Source organism: Sus scrofa, chromosome X (assembly GCF_054392235.1).
Source record: "Sus scrofa isolate SSC_HxYL_T2T_F1_AM1 chromosome X, Sscrofa_HxYL_maternal_Yorkshire_Landrace_v2.0, whole genome shotgun sequence".
Taxonomy (NCBI): Eukaryota; Metazoa; Chordata; class Mammalia; order Artiodactyla; family Suidae; genus Sus; species Sus scrofa.
This window is the reverse complement of record NC_139401.1, coordinates 17,433,040-17,460,880: the sequence shown is the minus strand read 5'-3', so window position 1 is coordinate 17,460,880 and position 27,841 is coordinate 17,433,040. Positions and strand designations below refer to the sequence as shown.

Here is a 27,841-nt window from a genome sequence, read left to right as displayed (position 1 = left end):
ACTGTCAATGCTTGAAGACAACAGAAAGTAGGCCTGGGCCAATTCCACTTTTCTATGATTGTCCCTTGTAGTCATAACTACCCAACATGACAGGCTTCTTTTCTTCCAAGAGACAGAGTTCATATGTGCCATCTTAGGTAATAATTTGAAATTGGCAACAATTAAACAGAGCTATGTTGAAAAAACAACAACAACAATAACCAAGGAACAGATTTTGTTAAATAAAGACAATTGAGGAGTTCCTGTCATGGCTTAGTGGCAACAAACCCCACTAGAATCCATGAGGATGAGGCATTGATCCCTGGCCTCGCTCAATGGGTTAAGGATCTGGTGTCACGTGAGCTGTGGTGTAGGTCACCGACGTGGCTGAGATCTGGTATTGCTGTCGCTGTCACATGGACCAGCAGCTGCAGCTCGGATTCGACCCCTAGCTTGGGAACTTCCATATGATGCCAGTGCGGCCCTAAGAAGACACACACACAAAACAAACAAACAAACAAGTCAAACTACAGAAAGGGTCGTAGTTTTTGCATTTCTTTTTTTTTTTTTTGTCTTTTTGTTATTTCTTGGGCCGCTCCCGCGGCATATGGAGGTTCCCAGGCTAGGGGTCGAATCGGAGCTGTAGCCACTGGCCTACGCCAGAGCCACAGCAATGTGGGATCCGAGCCGTGTCTGCAACCTACACCACAGCTCACGGCAACGCCAGATCGTCAACCCACTGAGCAAGGGCAGGGACCGAACCCGCAACCTCATGGTTCCTAGTCGGATTCGTTAACCACTGCTCCACGACGGGAACTCCAGTTTTTGCATTTCTTTAATAAATGCAATCTAACAATAATTCCTGTCTGTGAGAATCCCTCTGTTTTTTGTTTGTTTGTGTAAAGGTTTTGCAAAGTCAATTATCCTTTTACAAAGCAGCAAAATGCCACTGTAAGTTGCAAATTTTTTTTCTGCTCAGACTATTACAGAAAGGGGCCCGCCATTCTAGTGGTGTACAGAGAAGAATAAAATACAAAAATCTCTGGTCTTTTAGATTATACGTAACTTTCTCCTTGAACAGTCATCTTGCCTATTTTCCTTAAGGAAAATTGTTTACAATTCATCATATCTTCGAAATGTAATGGATCTCTGTTTTAATCAACCTTTCCTATTTGAATCATTCCTTTATAAGGCTGATGAACATGTTTGTTTTTAACAATACAACTCAGCAGTGAAAGTGACTGGTATCAGAGGTACCGTGATTCAGTGCAATTTCAGAGATACCTTTGATAATGAATGGCTATGATGCCCAAGGCACCTTTGGCCAACTGAGGTAGGAATGGCTCCCAAATACTTCAAGTCTCTCTCTATCCATACCCTTGAGTAGTATCCTTCAATTCTCACTCTAGACTTGGGCGTGCAGTGATCAACAGGGTAATAACAAAAGTGATGCAAGCAAAGATTTGTAAAGCACTCATCCATTGGGACTATCCCTCTCTTGCTATTCTTAGGACTTTGTTATAGCTGCCACGTGAACAATCCCATCTAGGGCTGCCTGATGAGTGATGAGAGAAATCCACAGCTAGAACTCAAATGGCTGCCTCAGCTAACTGCCAGCAAATAGCCTAGCTGAGCCAGCGGGGGCCTGCAGACACATGTGAGTGACACCTGGGTGAGCCCAGTCCAAATCCCCAGAGCACAAAATTGCTGGGTTTTTTTTAAGCCATGAGGCTGTGGGGTGGTTTGTTATACAGTGAAAGCTAAGTAACTCAGGGTCCCAGTGAGAGCAGAGTTGTAGCACCAGCACTGGGACACAAGTTGGATTCCATTAGAATGATTCTGCTTTTAAACAGCTGTGATTGACATCAATATAAAACAAGAGGTGAGCAAATACCGGGTGGTCCATTCATCCACAGACACACAATTATGAACACGGTGACTATGAAAACTGGAACAAACATAGTCACAGAGGATGGGGATGGGGATGGGCTGGCCCCTCCCTGCTCAGTATTTGGGATCAACTGGGTAGACACCTGAAATGATGAGGATTTTAGGAATGGTGAGAGCTTCCACTTAAGCACCACCTAAAACTTCATTTGTTTTCTACTTCGCATTTTATGCTCTGTATAAATCTCCTAAAGCCCTTGGTTGGATCGGATCAACTGGCACATGAAACTGGAATTTGCTCTATGATTTTTTTTCCATCTACTTTTCCTAAGCATATGCTCTGTAAAATATCCCTTAGGAAAAGGGTTCCATGGTCACATAAATTATTGTGCACTCTTGATCCTCCTTGGAATTTCGCAATGTACATTGGCATATTACAGACCTGTTTGTCTTCATTCATTCCAGTGCTGAGATGCATTTGACCATGGAATCCTTTCGGTGAGTATCATACATTAAGGTCTCATTAACCAATGTTTCTCAGAGTACACTTTGAGAAAGCTTCTTTAAAACTTTCCTACAATGAAATACAGCACACATGTGGAAAAGGACATGAAGCACAAACATGCAGCATAATGAATTGTTTTAGACCAAACACCCTTTTAACTACCACCCTGGTCAAGAAGTAGATCACTGCCAAACCCTCACTAGACCCTTGTGTACTTTCATTACAAGTTCCTCCTTCCTCTCTCAAAGTAACCATTTCCTTGACTTTATGGTAATAAACTTCCTTGCAGTATTTTATTGTTTTGCCACCTAGTACATATACCTAAACTACCATCTTGTTTTGTCTGTTTTTGAAAGTTATATAAGTGGAATCACACAGTATGTGTTGGAGGGGCAGAGGATATAAGCATCCTTAGTTTCAGCAGATAATGTCAAACTCTTCCCCAAATCGAGTGAAAGGGTACCAACTGACACTCCTATCATCAGTGTATGAGAGTTCCAGTTGCTCCATATCCTAGGTTATACTTGGTAATATCAGATGTTTTAATGTTTTGCCAATCTACTCAACGTACAGTGGAGTTGTGCATTTGTGTTTCTCTGTTTAGTAACGAGGTTGAGCACATTTTATTATGTTTATTGGTCATTTGTACATCTTCTTTTGTGCAGCTCAAGTCTTTTGCTCATTTCTCTACTGAGTTTCTATTTCTTAATTGAGAGGAGTTCTCTACTCTAGATAAAAGTCCTTTGTTGGGTATAGGAGTTGCAAATGTATTCTCTTGCTTTTCAGCTTATTTTATCTCTTTCTTAATGGGGTATTTGCTGAAAAAAAGTTCTTCATTTAAATGTAATCAAATGTATCAGCTGTTTTTCTTTTATGCTTAGCGCTTTGAGTGTCACCTTTAATGGCATTTGCATCCGAAAAGCGAACCCTCCTACAATGTGGGTAGGAATGTAAATTGGTACAGCCACTATAGAAAACAGTATGGAGGTTCCTCAAAAAACTAAAAATAGAGTTGCCATATGATTCAGCAACCCCACTCATGGGCATATATCCAGACTATACTATAATTTGAAAAGATACACGCACCCCTATGTTCAATGCAGCACTATTCACAATAGCCAAGACATGGAAACAACCTAAATGTCTATCAATATATGAATGGATTAAGAAGATATAGTACATATATACAATAGAATATTACTCAGCCATAAAAAAGAATGAAATAATGCCATGTGCAGCAACATGGATGGACCTAGAAATTATCATACCGAGTAAGTCAGACAGAGAAAGACAAATGCCATATGATACCACATATGTGGAATCTAAAATATGACACAAATGAATGCATCTATGAAACAGAAAGACTCACAAATATAGAGAACAGAGTTGTGGTTGCCAAGGAGGAAGGGGGGTGAGGAAGATATGGATTGGGAATTTTAGACTAGCAGACACAAACTATTATATATAGAATGGATTACCAACAAGGTCAACTGTATAGCACAGGGAACTATATTCAATATCTTGTTATAAACCATAATGAAAAAAAAAAAATATATATATATATCTAAATCACTTTTCTGTACACCAGAAATGAATACGACACTGCCAATCAACTATACTTCAATAAAATAAGTTTTAAAAAAATAACACCTGTCTCCATGTCCAGTGGTATTCTGAGCAGCTGGACTTGAAACAGTCAAGCCATTGGTCAATGGTAGGAGTCAAACCTAAAAACTGCATGCTGGAGGAGATAAGTGGAGTTGGTAGGAAGGGGAAGGGCAGAAGGCCAGAGAAACAATAGGGATTGTCAAGAAGGCAAAAGGGGCCCTTCAGGTGGATGGAGGTATGATTGAAAGTGGAGTGAATGTCGCTTTCACCACACAGCTCCTTATGCATGGAAAGGAAGCTGGCAATATCATCAGAAAGAACAGAGACTCAGTTAGGAAGCTTGCGAGGAGAGTGGTGTAAACATCTTGGAAGCGAATGTGTTGAGAGAACGATCACTTTGGTTGGACCCACAAATGCCATCTTTAAAGGCTTTCCTGCAATCATTTGCTACAACCATTGAAGAAGACGTCAGCACAACAGCCCAGTCGCCAGCAGCCCCTGGTCCCTGTGAGTCTGGTGGTTACCGCTATCAGTGTGGCTCTCTCACTGGGAAAGGTGGTTTCTAGATCAAGGAAATATGACAAGAGAGTACAGGGGCTCAGGTCCAAGTGGCAGGGAATATGCCTCCCAACTCAACTGAGCAGATCATTATAACTGCTGGCAAACCATCACTGAGTGTGGCAGACAAACCTGTCCGGTCACGCTGGAATCACCCTGACTCCAAAGGCCATCCAGCTCTCTGGTCATCCTTGCAGGTGGTCAGGACAGATACAACACAGGCAGCAATGGTATGAGCTTTCCTCACCCTTTCCAACCCCTCCCACGCATGCCTCAGTCCAGACCTGGAGGGACTCCCTCTAGAGGCCTATTGCATTCAAGAATGCTAGTCCACAGCCACATTTGACCAAGCTACCCATGTTGGCAATGCAACCCTGGATTCATTGACACTGAATCCACTCTCCAGAGATGAAAGGCTACCAGGCAGGTTTGGATGCCTCTACTAAGACTACTCATGAACTCATCATTTCAAGCACATTAAGTGGCTGCACAGTGGGGTGTTTGGGTGCCCAAATCAAGAAGATCCACCAGATGTCTGGGGTATAGTTCAACATTGCAAACCCAATGGAAGGATCGACCATCATTGGATCTGGGCCAGCATTAGCCCCATTCAGTATCTGTCAGGCTTTCCCCAGAGACTGGTGGCGTGGGGTGCTGCTGTAACAATGCAGATTCATCTATAATCCTTTTTGGCTGTTCACCACTCTTAGTCCATCTGTGTAGTTTCTGAACAGTCAGCAATTCCGAGTTTTAAATAGTCTGTATGTTTCAGTTTCTTTACACTTCATCATCCACTTGTGATTTTTAAATTATTCTAATTCATTTCTCCATTCAGCTGTTAGAGCTAAGTTCCACATTTAGTTTCATAAGCTTCTCCCTGTTTTATTTTGGGGGTTTTTGCTCATGCATTTTTTTCTGTCATAGAACTGGAAGAGTAGAATATTAATACAATTCAGTTTAGGAGTTTCCTCTGTGGCACAATGAGACTGGCAGTGTCTCTGGAGTACTGGGATGCAGGTGGGTTAAGGATCCAGCCACAGCTGTGGCATAGGTCACAACTGTGGCTGGGATCTGATCCCTGGCCCAGAATTCCACATGCTGTGGGGCAGCAAAAAAAAAAAAAAAAAAAGAAAAAAATATACAATTCAGTTTAGTCTATAATGTCAGAGAAATTTTAAAAACTAAAAGATGAGTAGGTTGAGAATCTGACTTCAGTGACTTGGGTCGCTGTGGAGGTGGGGGTTCGATCCCCAGCCCAGTTCAGTGGATTAGAGGATCCGGCGTTGCTGCAGCTGTGCGTAGGTCACAGATGTGGCTTGGATTCAGTCCCTGGCCTGGGAACTTCCATATGTCGCAGGTACAGCCATTAAAAAAAAAAAAAAAAAAATTAAAAGATGAACTGGAAAAAATATTTAGCCAGATAAGGTTTTCCTCATAGTTATCTTTACTACCATTTTGCAACCACATGAAACTTGGAATCTTCTTGCTCTGGTATCTGTTTGCTTTATTCTCCCATAACCAAAGCTACAAGGACAAGAACGTTACATTCTATTGGTAGTGACTATGGTGCAGCCTGGTGGAGGGCAGAGAACCAACATTTTTTGGCTGGCTACTCTATGCTAAGCACTGTACTAAGCTGTGGGCTTACATTACATAGTTAATTCGCTCACCAATTCTGGAGGGAGATGTCATGACCCCTCTTTGATAAATGGAGGAATTAAGATTCACGGAGGCAGAATAACTTGAGCAAGGTCACACAAGTCGAATGGCCAGTCAATGGCCAAGGCAGGACTGGATCTCAAGACTGACTCTAACCCCAAAGTTCATGGATTTCCCAATGCCACATGCTGCCCTCTGATAAAGGCAAGAGACTTGGCAAAGTGGATCTGTGAAAGGCAACTATAGATAACGTGTCGTCTTTGCTGCACGATCACTGGTGAGGGAAAAATCTTTCTAGTCCCTTTCCGGCTTGATGTGGGGTACCCTAGAAGCAGAACCAAAAAAAGGATTTGAGCGCAAGTCCCTTCTTGGAGTGGTGAATCCAGGAAACAGCAGTAGAGGAAGTGAGACAGGAAGGAAAGGCAGCCAGTAAAGGGGGTCACTGGGGCGCAGCCCTGCTGGGGAACTCCCAGAGCCTGGCCTTCCGGTTCCCCAGAGTTACCCCACCTCATCACTGCTCCAGTGGAGGGGTGAAGCCTCTGGGTTTTCATCCATCAACTCACACCCAGCACATTACATGAGGGCAGCGGTGGAGGGATGAGCTCTCTGGCACTTTGGGCTTCCCCTGGGGGCCAGGCCCACAGGCTCCTAGGGCCCACAAAAGGCCCTGATGGCGGAGCCTTGCAGGTGTTTGTAGTAAAGAGCCTATGGCATAGAAGCGGGTACCGAGGCCATGTGGCAGAAAACCAATACTGTCTGCTCTACCCTCTACTAAGAAAGGCCAACAAAAAAGAGAAATAAACTTGAGCTCTGGTAAAGGAGAGGAGGCCATAGAAAACTTTGAAATCCCTCCAAAGGGCTGTGCAATGTAATATTCCTGAGCCGTTCACAGTGGCGCCTTGGAATCTAATTTGCCACACTACGGTAGTGACGCCCACCACACTACAGTTTAATAATTTAGCTATTATTCAAGAGCGATCCTATTAACAGTCCATTCATTTTCTCCCCAGTGGTTCAGTCATTGAAATTCGGCGCCTTGTGACTCTTAGTGATACTCTGGGAAGTATTATTTACGGGCGTGGACCAAAAAAGATTTGACAAAGATTTCACATGCAACCTGATAGGAAAGACATGATTTCCAAATTGGACTGGGGAATGGGCTGGGCTGGGTTGAGTCTCAGACACTCTCTGGAGTTTTTCCAGCTTGCTTCCCCATTCACAAAATGGGGGGGAGGGGTGGCTAGGAGAGGTGGTATTTAGAGATTTTAAATACTGACTAAATAAAGGGGCTTTTTGATGCTAATTAACCCACTTAATCCCTTTCAGAGACTAGCACTTTCAACAGCTTTAAAATGGAAGAAAAATGTAATCAATGGGGAGGGAGAGAGGGGTTGACTATTTAATAAGGCGACAACAGAGTTAACTTGCACAGACAATGGAGGGCTGTGAAGTCCGGTAGGTTTAGAAAGAGCCAGCTTTCCAAAGAAAAACAGTACAAAATTGCAAGAAATTTCAGATTCTGGCTCAATTCTTTGTTCAATGATGTACAACCTGTGTCCTGCCTTGTACAAAGATGCTGCAATTTAATTCATGCACTCTTGTCAAAGGAGTTTTACACCAAGGAATAAAAGTAAAACGAAGCTAAGTAGTTACCCAAGCAGCCACCCTTTTCTTACCACCCCCCCAACATTTCTTTCTTTCTGGTTTTTTTTTGTTGTTGTTGTTGTTGTTTTTTTTAAGGGCAGCACCTATAGCCTATGGAGGTTCCCAGGCTAGGGGTCAAATTGGAGCTGTAGCCCCCGGCCTAGGCCACAGCCACAGCAACGAGGGATCCAATCCACATCTGCGACCTACAGCACAGCTCGGGGCAACCTGAGATCCCTAACCCACTGAGGGAGGCCAGGGATCAAACCTGCGTCCTCATGGATGCTGGTCAGGTTCGTTTCCGCTGAGCCACGACGGGAACTCCTCAACGTTTTCCTTCTTAAAGGTGAATTAATTCCTAAGGTGTTCGGATGCTTGATTTGTACTTTAGCCTCAGGACTTTCTTGTCATTAGGGTCAGCAAAATTGCTTGATGATCCCAGCGCGAACGATGGAATCAGCCTGACCTGGGTTAGAGTTCAGGTTCTGTCACTTAACTGGTCTTACTTATTTTACATGGAAAACGGAGCCAATACTGGTATATCCCTCATCAGCTGTAGGAAAAATTACACGGCAGTGGAAAACGATACATTTGCAACAGCAGGGAGGTGAAGCAACCTTTCTTATACATGGCCAGAAAGTAAATATGAAAGGTCTGTGGGCTACGTGGCCACTGCTGCAACTACTCAATTCTGCCGTTGTAGCATGAAAGCAACCACAGAAAACACACAAATAAATGTGCACAGGCTGTGTTCCAATAAAACTTTATTTCCAAAAGCAGGCCATGAGCTGCATTTGGCCTGTGGGCAACTGACTAGAGCACACCTTTCTCAGTTTTCTGACCCGAGATTTTCTTTGGCATTCAGCCATTTCACAATTCTGTATTTGCAAAATAATTCTTGCCTGTAGATACACAAATTCTGTCCGTTAAAGGTTCAATGTGCTGTGCCTCCCGCCTTGGGGAAGAGTTCAAAGTTGCCTCCATTTGCATATTCATTTAAATGTTCCTGAGCTATCGTTTTCCCGGTTTGTTCTTTGAGTTCTCCCTTGAATTGGCTGTACCATCCTGAGGCAGGAGGTAGATGGGCCCCAGGCTGAGCAGCTGGAACCTGTGCCCTGTGGACAGATACTTCGAGAGCAAGGATGGGCTGAGACCTGTTTGGATTAAAGACAGAGACCACGCATTTCTCATTCTTGAGGTCAAAGTGATCCCCCAAGCTATGCAAGTGCAGAAAGGATCCTCAAGGAAGGAAGGCGCTAGCCCATAATATGTTCTGTCAACTTCCCAGAGACCCTCGCACTAGAATCCTTACTGGCTAATAGGTGTGCCCACGCACAAACGGGAGAGGGCCCCGAGTCAGACCGAATACAGACGCAGAGTCAAAGAAAGCAGGATGACTGCCCAGGGGAAACATGGAAGAAGTGCCCCCATATAAGTGATTTAAACCACTCCAAAAGGGCACGGCTCACTCCTACTCTCTCGGAGCCTGACCATGCTTTCTCCTAATAAACAGTGTACTTGTCTCACTACTTTTCATCCCTCTGCTAAATTCCTTCTTCGAAGCAGACAAGAGCCAGGGCCCTGCCCCTAGCCAAGGGACCCTGGTCTAGGGGGTCTAATGGTTAGGATTTAGCACTTTCACCACGACTACCTGGGTTCAAGCCGTGGTCGGGGCACTGAGATCCTGCTTCACGCTGCAGCTACCCTAGGCCCACCTGAGCTCAATCCTACCAATTCCCTCATTAATGAGTTAAGTGATGTTGTTAAAGAAAAATTCTTCTGACATTTATTACAATGTTAAAGACGACTTTATTCAAGACGATTACAGCAGTGGGGAGAGGTCCGGCACAACGTGCAACATAGCTGGGGTTTTGCAGCCAGTGAGCGGTGTGCAGGAGTCAGCTGGTAGAAAGTTACTAAGAGGAAATGCCAAGCGCAGGAGGATTCATGATGAACCAAATGAAGAGGAGTCTTGCTGAAGGCAGGCCAGGGTGCTAAGAGATCAAGTCCGTGAGGGAATGAGAAATAGGATCAGACACAAAGAGGACTCTGGCCACACTGATTCAATGACATTTGTGAATCAGCAGACCAAGGACAGCGCCCAAAGTTGGGGCTTTGGGGACTGAGTGGAGGAGCCTTTGCCCGTCAACATGTGTTCACTTTACATCTTAGGAAAGTTACGGATGAAGTTTTTCTGAAAATTAACCTTCGGTCCAGCCAGTATTTTGGAAGGACTTAACATAGCAACTGGCACATGAAGGTCGTGTTGAGTTGTTACTGCTGCTTTTGTTGTTATGATTATATGAATGAAAACTCCAACAAGAAACAGAAGCCAGCCCAAACGGTTCCAATGCAGAGGTTCCAGTGAAGGGACTACTCTGTGGGCAGGTTAAGGGAAACAACAGGGATGTTCAAGCACCCAGAGCCTACGATGGGAGCCACTGCCATGTGCTGACAAGGGGACAAGGGGAGGAAACGGTGTCACTGGACTGCAGTGAGAGCTGGGGCCATGGCCGAGGGTCCACCAGTCAGGACCTGTGGTCATGGAAGGACATAATTCTTACCAGAGGTGGAGTGCTGAAACAGGGAAGGACCAGGGAAGAAATATTCCAGCCTCTCTCTCCTCCTGCCTTCTGATCCCATGCAGGGCCCTCCTGCTGACTGAACCCCATCAGAAGTCAGCCTCCAGGGAACCCAGGTGATGTCATCTGCCTCTTGGGGCACAGAGCCAGGCAAAGAAGGCAAGGAGAATGCATCTCGGGGATGAAGGGTGAAGAATAACCAGCACTATTGTTATATTATTATTATTATTATTATTATTAATAATGCTCAAAACCCACAGAATATACAACACCAAGAAAGAAACCCAAGGTAAACTATGTAGGTTGAGTGATAATGTGTCAGTGCAGGTTCATCAACGCTAACAAAGGTACCACTGTGTTGGGGGGTTGTTGAGAGCGGGGAAAACCGTGTGCGTCTGGGCAGCGGGGCAGGGATCATATGGGGCATCTCCATACTTTCTACTCAATTCTGCTGTGAACCTAAAATTTCTTTTAAAAACAAAATCTACCATATATATCTAAACTTCAACAAAAATGAAATCTATTAAAAAATATTCTATAGTGCTTTATATTTTCTAAAATGTTGGCATCACGTTGTGAAGAGATAGAGCGAATACAGTATCCTCATATTATAGACAAGGAAAATTAAGTTCAAGTACTTCAAGTCCAACTGACAAGTGGGAGAGCCTTCCAGGTGCGGAGTGCTTAGAACAGAGGTCAGTTTTCCTGACTGGCACATCTTGTCCTGGATAGAAACAGGAATAAAGCCTACTTACTTACTTCCGGCCGAGAAAGTGTGCCCGAGGATAAGGGTGGGTGTGTGTGTGGAGGCTCACTCTCCATAACTCTTCTCCCAAAACAAAAACAAACAAACAAAAAGCCAAAACCAAAACACAGACAAAATACGTCTTCTCCCAGAGCTCTTGTGTGCGGAGTTGCTTGTATCTTGAGAGACTCTCCTATACTTCATCCTCCTCCCTTCCCCGCACCTGCCTCTGCTGGCTGCCCAAGGGCAGAATGGTCCACAAGGATGCCTCATGCAGAGTGGACCCAAAGGTCAAGGGTGGAGCAGAGGGCCGGCAGTGTGCCAACTTCAGAACCTCTGCCTGCCAAATCTCCTCCCTCGGGTCCACCCCTGTCTGACAAATATTTGTCTTTGGGGCTGCAGTTTAAGCATTACTTCCCCTTGAGATGCTGCTCCTCACCCTCGATATAAACTAGGTTGTTCCCATTATTCTTGCCGCTATGTCTTACTTCTTCTTCAGAGAGCTTATCACCGCGTCTGACTGCTTGGATATTTGTCAATCGGTTTCTTGCTGGAGCGCCTCTCTACAGACGCTAAGGTTCACGAGCACTGAAACATCATTTACCACCAATAACCCCACGTTCAGCACAGGCCCTGACATGCAGGTGATAATAAATGTGTGCTGAATGAAGGCGTGTATGAGTAAATCAATTAAATAACATTAATGAAACCTCGTTGCGCCTTCTAACCTCTCACGACAGCCATTTCTAGTTCCAACCGGACTGTGGATATCAAGATGCCAGAGGGCTAGAAAAGGATTTGAGAATGGGCAGATTTTAAAGACGGTTTTAAGGACGTGGGCTTGTATTCTGAGAGACATGGGAAGGCCCTGGAGGGGTTGGGACATGTTTTGCTCCGCCCCCTACTTCACCCAGCACTCCCTCCCATCCCTAGTGACTCACCGTAAGCATTCAATAAATTCGTTGAATGAATGCATGAATGCATGCATGCATGAATGAATAAAACTATGATCTCTATCCCTAAAGAACTTCTGAGTGTTGTAATAAGATACAATTCATATTCATGGAGTTATTGGAGAATTCCAGCGATGGGAGGGGGTGCAAGACACATGCCAGACTGCATCCAGATATTGAGGGGAATTAACTTGGGAATCGCATTTATGGCTTTTGAATTGGTTCGTTGTCTGTCTTGTCTCCACGATTTCAATTACAAACAGCTTAAGAGCAGAGCCCAAGACTACAACTGATTCAGATCCCTGGGGCCCTAGCACAGAGCCCAATGTCCCGAGGTGGGCCCAAAACACTCTTCCGGGTCTCCCGCGGCTTCAGCAGGTGGGGTTCATTTTCAGGGCAGTGTGTTTCACACGCCAGCCTTCTAGGGAGACCCTGGGTGATCCCTCTAGGGGAGTTACCAAATGTGGTTCTGGTCATGTTGTGTGACCTAGAGGCAGCTCTGAGGATTCTGGTCCTTCCCTTCGTTGTCCTAACTCTCCAGTTCAGAGGTAGGAGCAATGGTTGTTGGTCTGGGATCACCGGCTTCTCTGCACAAAGACTAGGGGTGGTGCGCCAGCACTGCAGAAAAAGCACTGGACTTGTTTTGAGATTCAGCTCACTATCTGTGTGTCTATAGATGCATCATTTCAATTCTCTGGGCACCAGTGTTTCTCACTCATAAAATTAGAGGGTGGAGAGTGGATAAGAGAATTCCTAAGATCTGTGCCTGCTCTTCTAAGATTCTAATTCCTGATGTGACATGAGAAAATGATTCCTTAAATGCCCATAATCCATCTTCTAACTTCCAGAATACCCCTAAGCCATGTATGTGCTGTATCTCTGGACCATTTCCAGAGATTTCAGATTGTGCTCATCTTAGAGGTGCTCTTATTTCTAAAATGCCAGACGCTGATGAGTTTAGTAACTGGAGCTTATTTTTATTTTTTTGGCGTTGGATTTCTGACATCTGGAACAACTTCCTGTCAGATCCCAGAAGGTTCCCTCCCAGAGTGTCTTCAACAGCAGCAAACAATTTACACCCACCCAGGACCCATCATGCCTAAGATGTCTTGGGGCATCTTGCTGCAATTAGGAGAAAATGAAACCAGGAGCTCAGTCTGATGAAAACCGAGGTTGAGAACTAGTATTAAAATAGAAATCACTAATATAGGCAAAACGTAGCTGAAAGTGCCAATTCATGTGAGGTGGTGTGTTTGCGGGGGGGGGGGGGAGCGCAAGGAGAGAGTGCCAAGTAGCTATGCCGGCAGTTCTATGGGACAGGACAAGCTCAAGGGCAACATTAAGCACCTGCCTGTCGGTTAATGTGTCAGAGATTCTGATGAGCTGATAAAACAGGAGAAGCCACTAAAAGGCTCCTGGGCAGTGCCCTTAGAGATCACTACCATAGAGGGCTAGTAAGTGATGGTTTAGGTGGCATTCATCCAGGCGCAGACTCTGAGAAAAGGATGGGAGGGCAGTGTACATAGGAAGTGGCCCTAGAAAGTTCCTGGGATGAATGGGAAGGGAGACAGGGAAGGAAACCAATAAAAGGAGTATTATTAAACAGGGTACCACTGTGGGTGCTGAGGCTCAGTCCTATTGGGGAACTCTGGAAAACCATAGATCAGGCCTTAGAGTGTGCAGCCTGAGGGGTATAGAAACTGGGGTATTGATCCTCCAACTCCCATCCACCATTGGCTGAGGTCTGCTCTTAGAGGCATCGTTGGCCTCCCTCCTACAGGTTGATAGAGGACCCCAAGAGAAAGAGTTATGGGTGCTTGAAGTGGGAAGCCTTCGGCATGTGCCGGAATGCTAAGTGCTGAGGGGGGATGTCCGTGGGGTCCTAAGAGCACTTGCTACATTAACCTTGACCACGGTTCACACTGCCAGGTAGTCAATTCACACCATGAGTCAGGTGTAGGGGGAAACATAGGATCGTCGAGATAAGTGTACTGTACTGATCTCCAGCCCATCGTCCTCATTTTCCAGATAAGAAAACCAAGGTTTAGAGCAGTACTGTCCAAGAAAAACATATTTCAAGCCACCTAGGTGATTCTTTAAAATGTTGGTGGCACAGTTAAAAAGTAAAATGAAACAGGTAAAGTTGATTTTAATAGCATATTTTATTCAACCCAATATATTCAAACTATTAAAGTCTTAATGTAATCAACATAAGTTATTACTGAGATGTTTTCTTTCTTTCTTTCTTTCTTTCTTTCTTTCTTTCTTTCTCTTTCTTTTCTTTCTGTACTGCCACTTTGAAAATTTCCACTTAGAGCACATTGCACTTCCGACTGGCCACATTTCAAGTGCTCATTAGCCACCTGTGGCTGGTGCCTACCTTATTATTGAACAGCACAAATCAAAACATTTCCATCATTGCAGAAAGTTCTACTGGCCAGCACTGCTCTGTTACTTTGTGTCATTTGCTCCCATTTAGAGAGCATGTGGGTGGTAAAGGTAGTTGACAAGAAGCCAGAAAAGAACCCTAGGACCTCTAGTTAGGCTGGCAGCCTGGGCCTTAAAATTTTTCCAAAAAGAGAAGGAAGGGGTTCTTAGGTGGCCTCAAGCTGCTGAGTGCCAAGATTAACTTGTACAACCTCCTAGACATAAGAAGATCCTGGGGTCCAGCTCAGGGAGACCTCCTGAGGGGAAGGTCGGCTCTCTCTTGTTCATTACCATGGCCCCAGCCCAGGACCTGGCTCATAGGAGGCCCTCAGGAGAGGCACCTTTGGGTGGCTGTCATAGGTCACCAGTAGGTGAGGAGCTGGGAGGGAATCATGAGCATCATTGCCCTTTGGGAGGCCACCTGGTAACACAGTCATGAGCAAACTGGTCAAGGGACAGTTGGACAAAGAAGCCCAGAAAAGAAGGAACTATCTCCCCATTCCCCAATCCTTTCTTAACAAGTGCCTACTACGCCACCCTACAAAGAGAGAAACGGAGGCAGGGAGCAGTTAAGAGAATCTTCCAGCAAGACCATTGTGTTTGCCTGGGGTGAAGTGCTTTGACATTGGCCCAACACACATATTTAACAAGGAGGCAATTTGCCCAGGGTTTTACTCCCACAGTAAATCTTATCCTTTTCTGCTCCTTAGACTGTCTTCTCGTCTCTGCATTACACTAACAGCTCCCTTTCCCAGCAGTGGCAGTAATAAATGGTGTGCACACAATGGAGAAGGTAGGGTTTCAAGGTGAAGCCCTTGGAAGCGATTCCTTTATAATTTCATTTACGGCCATGTCATATTTCATGGCGCAACTCACCAGCTCTGTGGGTGGCTTTGTGCGTGCTCTGGAGAAAGGGAGAGTGAGCGGCGTCCCCGCCCCCCTCCCGGTGGAATTCGGAAGTTAAAGCACCTCCCGAGTCTCTCAAGGAGAGTTTAACCTCTCCGAGTGTTCACATGGAGCTGCTTGCCATCCAGGCAGCCACCGTAACAGATGTTGGAGAGGTGTCCGCTCCAAGAAGCCCCTTCTAATCCACTCGGCCCATCACGAGGTCCCTTGCCTGGCACTCCTGCAGCACTGGCAAGCCAGGCCTCTGGCTTCTGTCCACCATGAGAGGGCCATTTCTCTTGAGAGTGGCATCTAGGGAAGGGTGCTACTTAACTGCCGCCTTCCCGAGTCCAGACATACCGCCGAACCCCACCAGAGCACTCCATCAGTGGTAATCAGTTGACTGAGTTAACGCAAATAATTGGCAACCTCCATCTTGGGTGTATTAAAATTATCCAATTACTATGACCTCCTTAGCAGGCAAACAATGCAACACGATTGGTCTGCCTCCTCCAAGAAGGGGCCAAGAGTCTATCTGGGAACTGGATCGGATTCAAGTTCTGTCTGAAGCCAAATGATAACCTAACTTTGCACACAGACTCCAACACACGAGACACACATACACACAAGATAAGAGATCCTAGAGGACTTGTTGAGGACACAGTCAATCAATACTAGCTAAGTAAAAATCAATAAAGGTGGCCACCATGACCTGGTTATCCCGCGGAGGCTGCATGATAAAGTGGGGAAAGCAGCAGACCTGAGTTTAAATCCTGTCTCCACCTCGAGCTATATGCATGGGCTTGGGCAACTGCCTTAATCTCTCAGAGTCTTGATTTCATCATCTGTACAATGAGAATGATAGTATCTACTTCCTAGCATGATTACATGAGATATTCGCAATAAAACTCCTAGGTACCTAACAGGCACATGGGAAACACCAGTTATTTTCCCCTCTGTCTGGAATATTCTAGCTCATGTGGCAGACTCCCAGGCACCTTCTAAGGCTTGCCTTAAATAGAATAGGCCAAGAGGAGGTGATGCCTCCTTGTGCCCTGCTTTCCTTGTATCTCTTTGGGCAGCTATTACTGCACTTCTCACTTGATACCACAATGCTTTGGGTCAATGCTCTCCAACTTTGAGGTCAAGACCAAGTTTGCACCATTTTGTATCTTCAGAGGTTAGCATACCGCCTGGCACGTAATCAAAACTCAATAAAGACTCCCTTTTGCATGTAGGAAAAAAGATAAGAAGGACATATACCAAAATGTAGCCTTGGTTATCCATATAGATTACAGTTGGTTTTCTTCTTTTGAGGGAAGATCTTCTTTTTTAAAAATGTGGTTTTCCCTACAATGGCATATTTAATTGGATAATGATATAATTCTATCAAAATTTACAAATGTATGCTCAGGAAGAAGACGGATGGACGGACAGATGGAAGGATAGATGTATTCAATGTATTTAACCCATTTCCATTCCTCCTGATTCTCAGTGTCTGCGTGTGCAGGTGAGTTTGCTGCAAGCAAGAAAAGAGATTTCCATTTCCCAAGAGCCTGCTCCCTATTTCCTACCAAATGGTTGTGAAACTCTCTTTCTTCTGTTCAAACTCACATTTTCTCAATACCCACATCAGGAAGGGGAAGTCACCCCCACTTCACCATGCCAGCACTCGGCAAGCCTTTTCAACGAGGGTCTAGACAGTAAATATTTCAGTCGTACTGTCTCTGTTCACAATTCCTCATCTCTACTGTCAAAGCAAGCAAGCAGAAATGAACGAGTATGGCTGTGTTCCAATAAAACTTTATTTACAAAAACGCAGCAGGCTAGGTCTGGCGCGGGGGCCACGGTGTGCCAACCCCTGGTCTGGGACTTTGCCAGTGTTCCCTCTCTTGCTGGAAAGCCCTCTGTCCTGCCTGCCCACTTAGATTCTATCCATCCTTCCCCCTTTACTGTAACATCCCTACTTCTCATCTACTGTCTGAGGCTGCTGTTACCGCCCTGCAACAGCATGTGTTCTGGCAGGTGCTAGATAAATACTGAACCATTTGCTAAGAAGTATTCTACTCTCCGGGCAGTGGGGGGAGGGGGGTGGATTTTTAAAGATGGTGCTATGTTTTGGAATTATGCTTGGAAAGAACTGGAATGGGAGCGTGTAAATATTCATAGGAACAGTCTACAGGGCCTCAGCCTTACAATAACGTGGTCAGCATAGTAATTCGCATCTTGGAAGAAGAAGACACACCGAAAAAATTCAAAAAGCGGAGCACCTCTACAATAACCTAATGGCAGAGTGACAAAAAGAAGCCAGGTACTACGACCCATTGTCTCACTTCTTAAGGAGTATCCTCACTGTAAAATCTGAAATAAAAATAATAATAGAAGCTTCTGTGAAGGAACTGAAGGCCCAAGTGCAAAGGAGTTTTTAGTGTCTTAGGCCAAGCTGGAGGTGATAAATCAAATCCCTCCACTGCAGATGCTCAAGTCTCCCTTCAAAATGAGCCACCGCGTCTGGCTTTAGCTTTGGGTTTCATTTTCTTCTGCTCAGCCAAGCGCCGAGCCCCTGCTCTTGGCTCTGGGAGGTGTGCTGAAGTTTGTGCTGAAGTTTATGCTGAAGATCACGTGGCAGTCCCAGAGGTGCTCGGCAAAGGTGACTGTGGAGTCCATAAATGATCCTCGTTTGGTGGCAAAATGCTGGGCTCCCTCTGCCTAAAAATGAAATACTAAAGAAGACGCACACTATGGTCGCCATGCCACCGAGAAGGTGCTTTCCTGGCTTGCGGGCCACTTGCCGACAGAGCCAAGCCAGGGGCCGAGGGTTGCAAAGCCTGTTGATTCACCCTCAGGGCTTTTTCGGACTGTTTGACAGCAGCGGTAGCGGCAGCTCTGTTTGCGAGCACACACACCATCTGGCCCCAGAGCACAGGAACTAAAGGAAGGGAATACCCGTGAACTGAGCTCTGACCTGGGGTTTTAAAACCTGCCTCCTAAGGCTTCCTTTGCAATTAGAGACTTAGTGACCTGCCCCTTCCTCCCGCTTTGGGCATGCCAACCACACCACACCTTTTCCAACGGGGCTGGTGTGTTCGCTCACTGAGGTGGTCACTCTGGCACTCATTCATTCCGCAAGTCAGCTTACACTGAGCACCTCACAAGGGCCCACACTTCAGCTCCAGTAGCGTAAAAGTCAGACCTGGCCCCCATCGTCCCAGAAATTACAGGCGAGTAGACAAGACAGACACCCCACATTTACAATCACTCTGTGTGGGACAGGACAGGGTACTGTGAGTAGGATGACCATGTAATTTGACATCTAAACCTGGATGCTTTTGAGAATAAAAGCAGTAACTACTCCAGAACAGCAGGTTCAGCTAGGATTGTCCTGGGCCAGCTGGATCTGATGCATCCCCTGAGCTTTGCCCATGCGGTCAGGGACCTCAGGTTATAGGTCCACTGCCCCACCCATGCTTTGTTCCTCTGACCTGCCCTCATTCCTGACATGCTGTCGCTCCTTTAGGGGGGAGCAGAACAGGGTGGCCTGAGTGATGGAGCCCACTGACGCTGGTGCCTTACATCCAGCCCCTGGCCGTGCTGCCGGCCACGGAGCCGTCATCCTCCTACTGCAGGTTACCTTGAGAAGAACCTGCACCACATGGAGGCTCTAACTCTTGACTCCTGCCTTTGATTCCCCCTCCCTTCACATATTTCGAGAATGTGGCTGGGCCTCTGCCCAGGGCTTCCCTGTGATGTTACCGTCTTTAGCAATACAGGGAATAAGCTGGCTGTGTTGCTTGGGAAGCTCTGCCTTCAGGGATGACGGGGTCCTAAAAGCCCAAAGCTCATTCGTCCAGTGCTCGCCTACAGGGTGTCCCAAAGTATAAATACCTCACCAACAACCCATCATTTCACGGCCTCTGAGTCTGAGCTGGGGAAGACGTCTCTTTCCATTATTAAGGGTGGACCTGCAAAACCCTACCATTAGGGATGGCCTTGGGGCATGCGGTAGATGCTAGTGAGGCTCGGGCCCAGAGTCCCTAGACGCAACTCTGAGCTCACCTACAGACACAGTAGACACTTCCCAGCAGGCTGGTAGCTTCTCACCACAAACACCGATAAACCCTCTGTTTCAGGCATTACCTGCCCATCCTGAAGCTTGGCAACCCACCCAAGAGGGACAGGAGACAATGGATGCCATAGCCAGGCTCCAAGATGGCCCCAGTGATCCGTGCCTGCTGATATTCATGCCCTTGTGTGGTTCCCTCCCACGAGGAACATGGCTCACCCTCGTAAGCGATGTAATATAATGGAAATGATGGTGAGTGACTTTTCAGGCTAGATCACAGGAGGTATTTCTGCTTTCATCTTGCTCTCCTTTGGAGCTGGGGGAAGCGGGTGGCCATGTTGTAAGGACTCTCGAGCAGCCTTAAGGAGAAGGCCATGTGGTGAGGAGCTAAGGCCTCCTGCCAAGAGCTAGCACTGAGTTGTCAGCCAGGTTAGGGAGCCATCTTGGAAGTGGGTCCTCTAGCCCCAGTTAAGGCTTTGGATGACTGCATTCCAACCAATATCTTATGAGAGACCCCGTGCCAGACCACCCAGCTAAGCCAACCTCAAATTTCTGACCCTTAAAACTGTGAGAGATACTAAATGGTTGGGTTGGGTTTCGTTTATTTGTTGTTTTTAGGGCCGCACCTGTGGCATATGGAAGTTCCCAGGCTGGGAGTCGAATCAGTGCTACAGCTTCTGGCCAGAGCCACAGCCATAGCCACAGCCATGCAGGGTCTGAGTTGCATCTGCGAGCTACACCACAGCTCACGGCAATGCCGGATCCCCGACCCACTGAGCAAGGCCAGGGATCAAACCCATGTCCTCATGGATACTAGTTGGGTTCATTTCTGCTGAGCCATGACAGGAACTCCAAGAGATACTAAATGTTAATTATTGCTTTAAACTGCTAAATTTAGGGTAACCTGTCACAAAACATTAGATAACTCTTATGGTGGATAAATACCCTGGCTTGTCCAGAAGCACGTTTGCCATGGTTCCTCAGGCAATTCTCAGTGGATTGACCCCTGGCTGTCCACAGTGGTAATCTTCTCTGTGCATGCTTTTAACTGTTTTGTTATTTTTTATGTCTATGTCTCATACTCCCTATGCCCTCAGTTCAGCTTCCTATAATCAGTTCCAAATAAACTCCCTGCCCCCAAGTCCTTGCCTTGGAACCTGCTTTGAGGGAACCCAGATCAAGACAGGGCATCTTGTTCCTATTCATGGGTCAACATTTCAAAGGAAGACTAGCTTTGGTAAAAATTCTTATGTTTTTAGAAAACACCCATCCTAAGTCTTTATCAGAAATAATTTTAACAGCTATTTTACGATTCCATGTGTATAAAAGGTCCAGAACAGGCAAATCTATAGAGCTAGAAAGTAGGTTAGTGGTTGCTTTGGACTGAGGGTGGGAATGGGGATTGACTGCTAATGGGCACAAGGTGACAGACATAAGGGGTGATAGAAATATCCTAAAGCTGGATTATAGTGATGGCTCTGAGACTCTATATATTTTCCCAACATTATAAAATTATGCACTTCTAACAAGTGACTTGTGTGGTATTTAAATTATGCCTCAGTAATAGGAACACTGGTGTTCAGAGCTGAGACATGTATAGAACGAAATGCGAGAAAAAGAGAGACGTAGAATCAGAGGGAAACTTGAAGGAGAGGATCCCTGTCGTCAGCTGCTTCATACCCACAAGAACCCCACTTCCTCCGGTCCCTTCCAAAATAAAACCCACACATGGGAGAGAAGAAAAGAAGTAACAAGGCCAAACTGCACCTACTCAAATATACAAAACTAATATTACAAACAGAATCTCATGAGGACTTTGTCTAACCAAAGAAGATCCCCCCAGAAATGCCACATCTGTGCTTTTAGGAACCAACACCCACGTCTGATATGGAAGAACACTCTAGGGAACTTGCCTTAAGAAAGCCACTGGCAAGGACCAACCCTCACGGGGTTTGAGGTGTGGTGCTGGTGGTGGTGGGATGATATCGTGGCATCTGAATCCCAGGACGAGGGGGATGGGTGCACCAGTGGTTACCACTCCCTTCCTTATGACTGGGAGAACTTGGGTAGAGACACCTATCTTCCTTCACCCCTCTGGCCGAGAGAAGCCATGTCCCAGGGAAACGAGTGGTGTGGCCCCTTCTAGATCCCTCCTTCCTTCAGAATGGCCAGGTCTCTGCCTGGTAGGATAAAAAATGAGGAGCCTGGGGCAGGAGAAGGATGAGAAAGGGAAGAGGATATTCGTCACTCACTCCTTCTCTACATGCTTTCTTACGGAGCCTGGAGCTCCTACAAAGTGTCTGAGTGAAGGCCTTACCCAGACTACACTGACTGCAGACTGTGTTGGGAGCATTTGTTATGCGTGGAGAGGGGAAGATGTACAAGACACACCAGCACAGACACACACACACACACACACACACACACACACACACACAGGCGACTTGGGTCTATCAGTTAGCTTTTGCTACATAACAAACCACAAGTTTAGTGGCTTAAAAACAATTACTATATAGGTCATGATTTTGAGTTTGTCCAGGTAATTCTTTTGGTCTGGACTGAGATTTCTCACTTGCCTGCAGCCAACTGGATAGCCTGGGAGTTATCTAGAGACTCATGGTCTGGGACGACCACATTCATGTATCTAATACCGGGAAGCTATTAGCTGGGGCAACAGGGGCAACTACGTGTCTCTCTCCATCCAGAGGGCAATCTTGGGTCTCAGGGTACCAGGAGCCACAAGAGCACAAGCCCCAAAGCACACACATGTTTTAAGCATCTGCTTGTTTCATCTTTCCTAATTTCCCATTGGCCAAAGCAGGTCACACAGCCGGACTAGACTCAAGGGAAGAAGAAACAGATTCCACCTCTTGATGGAAAGAGCTGCAAGACCAGGGGCGGGGTGGGGAGGAGAAGAGTTGGGGGTGAGCACTCATATCATCTACCACACCTGTTTGCTATTGGTTTTTAAAATTCTCTTCTCATTTGTGATCTGCAGATTGTCATTCTTCTCACTTGCTGGAGGATGTGTTTTGTTCAACAGCTGTTCCAGCAGCTAGAGAATATAATTTATTTTCAGATGAGCCATTTTGCCCTGAGATTAATTAAACTCTAGCTCTTTCTCTTGAAGAGAAAATTCTCTGTTGCCCTCATCAGCTATTGACTAAGCAGCTATTGACTGAGCTATGGAGACGCCCCCAGAGTCTGGTTACAAGCCAAATATAGGGCGTCATTCCGGGGAACCTGTTGACAGGGTGGATTTGGCTCCCAGGTCATGGTGGGCCTGGAGGCAAGAAAAATGGCAGTGTTGAAGTCATGACAGAGGAGAGGGGGAGAGGGAGGAAGAAAGTGAGAGGAGAGGAAGCACTCAGTTACTAGAACTGGTACTGGTGTCACCCTGGAGGAACACCCAAGCACATGCCACTCAGCACCTTAGGAGGAATTTGTAGCCCAGAGACCTTAGCTGCATCTTTTTAAGGGTGATTCAGTGGCATATGGGGTAAAGTCTGACTAATCACAGAGGAGGGAACAGGCTCTGTGTTCAATTACATACTGTCATGGGCAGTCAACACTGTTGGGGTCTGCGAGGGAGGAGAGGAGAGACAGGATTGTTGGGTAATAGAGGTAGGTGGGGAAGGGCACATCTGGCTTGGGAGGATTTTCCAGGGAAGGAGAGAGATTTCAGACCTCATTCTCAGCTCCCAGCTGTGAGACAAACATGTACGGGAAGGAACAGGGCCCTTCAGCTCACTTCCCTCCCGTTTACTCAGCTCCTAAAACGCAGTTAACTTCCTATGAGGCAAGGGCCCAAGAACTAGCAAATAACTCTCTTGCCCAAAGCCCACAGGGTGAGTCGGCACACAGAGGACAGGCGCAGGACAGGCCAGAGTAGGAAAAACACTCATGGAGGCCAGAAGAATCTTGTTTTTCCCTCAAAGCACAGATGGGACAGTCCCCCAAGTTGCCCCTTGGGGCACTTAGGGGCTTGTTCTTTGGGATGAAGGTTGCCAGCTGCCCATCACCATCGAACTTACCCTGTCTTACTCGGCACACAGCTTGACTACATTTCCCAGTCTTCCTTGTAATAAGGCTTGATCATGTGATTGAATTCTGGCCAATAGGATGTGAGAGTAAGCAATGCCGCTTTAGGACTGGGATTTAAGACAGTAAACATGTCTTTTCCATATTATCTTTCTCCTTCCAACCACCTGGAGCCCACCACCACATAGCTTCAACCACACAGATGACAACAATACCCCGGGGGACAGCAGAGCCACACAATAGAAGAGGCTCGGGTTTCTGACTGATGGGGGAGCAGAACTGAACGCTGCACCTGTGAATTGTTACATGAAAGACAAATAAATCTCTTGGTTCTGTGGGCCACGGTGTTAAGTCTCTTTGTGGCAGCAACTTAGCCTTTTACCCTAATACTCTGATTCACTCACCCTAAATGTTGTAGGACCCCTTTGGGAGATTATCCTCTGATCTTGAGGTCACCACGAGGCCAGTCTTAAACATTAATGTATTAAAAAAAAATCAAAATCATATCCAACTCTAAAAAGACTGGAGAATGACGGCGGCTTTCCCTGAAACTTTCCGGGGTGGGGGGATGTGCAGAGGATGTGCTGACACTGCACATGACTCAGCCAAAGTGCTTCAGAACAACTTTTTTGTCCCCAAAGTGTATTCCCTGTGGCACCTACCATCCTCTGTGTGTATGTATTTCATTCTTTCCCTTGCTCTACGTGTGCACACACACACACACACATATACACACACTCACAGAGACACAGGTCCTCCTCTTGGGCCTGTCTCCCCCTTCTGTTCTTTGCTCTTCTTCAGCAGCCTCCCCCTTCCTCTAGTCTTCTCTCTCTTATAACCCCCTCTCCCATTTGTCTCCCCATCCACCATCCAGGTCACAAAAAACAAAAGATCATCCTTAGCATCCACCCTTATTAGGAGGCAGGAAAAACAGTGAAATAGTAACAATTTTGAAGTCAGGAGGAATAGAAATAATGTATGTCTCTGTCCTGCCTGGGGCAACAAATTCTCATTGAGCATCTATTATCAACTCACAAGACAAACAGAGAACCATCTGGAAGGAATCTTGAAGAGTAACCAATGAGAACACCAAAATTCAGAAAATTACTTTCCTGGAACTTATTAATGGAAGAACCAAGAATGGACCCTAGTCTGTTAAGCACTCATACTCAACTTCTACTCCCATGCTCTTTCCTGCCCCTACCCCACTCCATGCTTTGAAACTCGGAGGGAAGTGCTTGAGGCACCTCCGCAGAATGCTTGCTGGAGCTTCAGTCCACTAGACCCATCAGAGGAGGAGGAAGGCAGGCCAGATGGAGAGCCGGGGAAACTGAGCTAGGCACAGAGGTGGCAGAGCAAAGGCTTCACTTCTACCCTGTGAGCCAACAACCTCACTCCTAGATATTTACTCAAGAGAAGTGAAAACACATGCCTCTAAGAATACTTGTCCATGAATGTTCATGGTTGCTTATTCATAATAGATAAAAATAGGAAATGTGAATATCCAACATGATGAAAAATGATCAACAAATTATGGTATAGTCATACAAAGGAATGTGATCCAGCAACAAAAAAGGAACAAACTGGCCATAATACTCTTCTAAAGGCCAGCTGCTACAAGATGGCATGGCACAAACTAACACAAGTATGGCGGTCAGTTTTCAACATGGCTCCCAAAGAACCTGCCTCTGATAGCACACTGTATGCAGCTCCCTCCTATGTTGTACCAGACCAGAGTTGTTCTGTGTGAACAAGAGAATACTGCATGAATGATGGTATGTCACTTCTGAGATTAGGTAACAAAAATTTTTGGCTTCCTGTTGGCCTGTCACTCAATCTGGGAGAGATTGTGCTATAAGCAGCCCAAAGGAGAGTCCCAAATAGCAAACCATGGACGTCTCCTGCCAACAGTCCTGCAGGTGAGCTTGGAAGCAAATCCTCAAGAGAGATGCTTATGAGACACCCTGAGTTCAAACCATGAGCTGCTCCTCAATTTGACCTCTAAAAAATGTGTAAAATAATAAATGTTTTAAATCTGTAAAAGAAAGAGGACGAAATAATGATACATACAACAACATGGATGATCTCAAAGCATTATATTGAGCGAAAAAAGCAAGATATAAGATAGTGCATACTGTATGACATCATTTGTGTGAGGGTCTAGAACAAGTCTGGCTAATATACAACAACAGATATCCTAGCAGTGATTGATTCTGGTGATGGACTAACCGCAAAGTGGCACAAGAGAACATTCCAGGGTGAATGAAATGCTCTATATCTTGATTTGTGAAGTTAGGTGTATACATTTGTCAAAGTTCATTTAATAGTACATCAAAGAAATGTGTATTTCTGAGTTCCCGTCATGGCTCAGTGGTTAACGAATCCGACTAGGAACCATGAGGTCGCGGGTTCGGTCCCTGGCCTCGCTCAGTGGGTTAAGGATCCAGTGTTGCCGTGAGCTGTGGTGTAGGTCGCAAACTCGGCTCGGATCCCAAGTTGCTTTGGCTGTGGTGTAGGCCGGCGGCTACAGCTCCAATTAGACCCCTAGCCTGGAACCTCCATATGCCGCAGAAGCAGCCCTAGAAATGGCAAAAAGACCAAAAAAAAAAAAAAAGTCAAATGCTAGAAATGTGTATTTCACTACGTGTAAATTATACCCTCCCCCCACACACAGAGTATTAGGAGAAAAAGAGACTATTATATTGGATACATTAAACTTGTAGCTTTTGTTTCTTGACACCTGTTACAAAGCCGATCTCTCCCCCAGACTCATGCTTCGTTCCTATCCCTGGGCTTCGCCCAGCCTTCACCTTCATTCCACCTCTGGTAAAGGTAGCAAAAGCACCCCCTGCCCCGCTGTCCCCCAGCAAAACCACCACGCCAAATCTCCTGAGTACAAATGTGCAGCTTCAGCCTGGGACAGACCAAAAATGAGCGCCCTGGGGTCATCCCTGGCTTGTGTACTTCCAGGCCAGACTGTGGAGGAAAAAAGACAGGAGCAGGGAGATTGTGGAAGCTCTTTACCAAACCCTAGAGCTCCAGCCCATGGGGGAACTCTAGGGGAGAGTATGGCACCAGCCTACCCAAAGGTGAGGAAGTCAGGCCATTTACACACCAACTCCCATCAGGCACTTGTTGAAGGCTGTTCATAGCGGCTGTAATTCTCCAGAACCTCTGCTCTTCTGTGTGCACAGGAAGGGTGGGATCTGCCAGCAGAGAAAGCCCTCAAGCAAAGAAATGCCTAAGTTGGCAGCTGGACTTCACATCAATATGGACAGAAATGATAGGTGTGAAGGGTTAAGAGTAAGGCATTGTAACTGTTTGCTATAAGACCTAAATACAAAGTTGTTCCCTGCCTGGGTCTGGGGTCTTAATCCAGGCCCCCTGTACTGATTAGCTTTTCGTGTGTAACAAACCACTCTGAACCAAGGTGGCTTAAAACAATAAATATCTGGTGGGGGGGGGGTGCTTCCTGGTGGTCTAGGGGTCAGGATTTGGTGCTTTCACTGCTGCAGCCCAGGTTCAATCCCTGGTCTGATTCCCTATCAAGCCAGCGCAACCCACAGCTCCCACCAAAAAAGCCAATAAATATTTTATTTAGCTCACAGTTCTGTGGACTAGCCAGGTAATTCTGATCTGGGCCAACTCGACTGATCTCCGTTTGGCTTTCTCTACAGACGTAGACCTGAGTTAAATGAATGGTTGTTTTAAGCCACTCAATTGGGGGTTGGTTAAGCAACAAAAGCGACTGTTACATGGGCTAAAGGAACACAGTTAGATTATGTGGTTGGGTAAAGCCTCACTGAGAAGGTGCTTTTTAAGCTGAGCCTTGGAAGATGCCTGGGAGAGGTGGATGCTAAGAGGGGGCAGAGAGAAGAGCAAGTGCAAATATTGTGGCAGCAAAGACATGGAGCAAGATGAAGAATAGCCACTAGGACTGAAGGGCAGCGAGAAGTACACAGGGAAAATCGATTCCAACTCTGACCTGCAAGAGAAAAGGAGTCACAAAAATAGGCTCTTTAACGACATCCTTCATTCACAGAGCCTTATTGAGAAGTATATTTTGACTATGTAGCATTTTCTGATTTAATTAATAGAGGATATGCTGACAAAAAGTATTCACATTCTTTCTACAGTTTTCCTGCACTCTTTACACCCCCGTTCTCTCCTCTCCAGGCTCAGCTACAGGAGGAGGGAGCTGGGCCAGAGGCAAAATGAAGACAAAAAAAAAAAACAAAAAAAAAAAACCGGAAAACGTGTTGACTGAACAGAAGAATTCACAAAAACAAGCCAATGGTGGGAGGC

General features: G+C 46.0%; 1 protein-coding gene and 1 pseudogene across 1 annotated transcript in view; one reads left to right on the top strand and one right to left on the bottom strand.

The window, feature by feature from the left end:
• NHS (NHS actin remodeling regulator) overlaps positions 1-27,841 on the bottom strand; it is a 490,359-nt gene that overhangs the window by 389,694 nt on the left and 72,824 nt on the right. The window lies entirely within an intron of this gene.
• LOC110257840 (poly(rC)-binding protein 2-like) lies at positions 4,211-4,697 on the top strand (annotated as a pseudogene).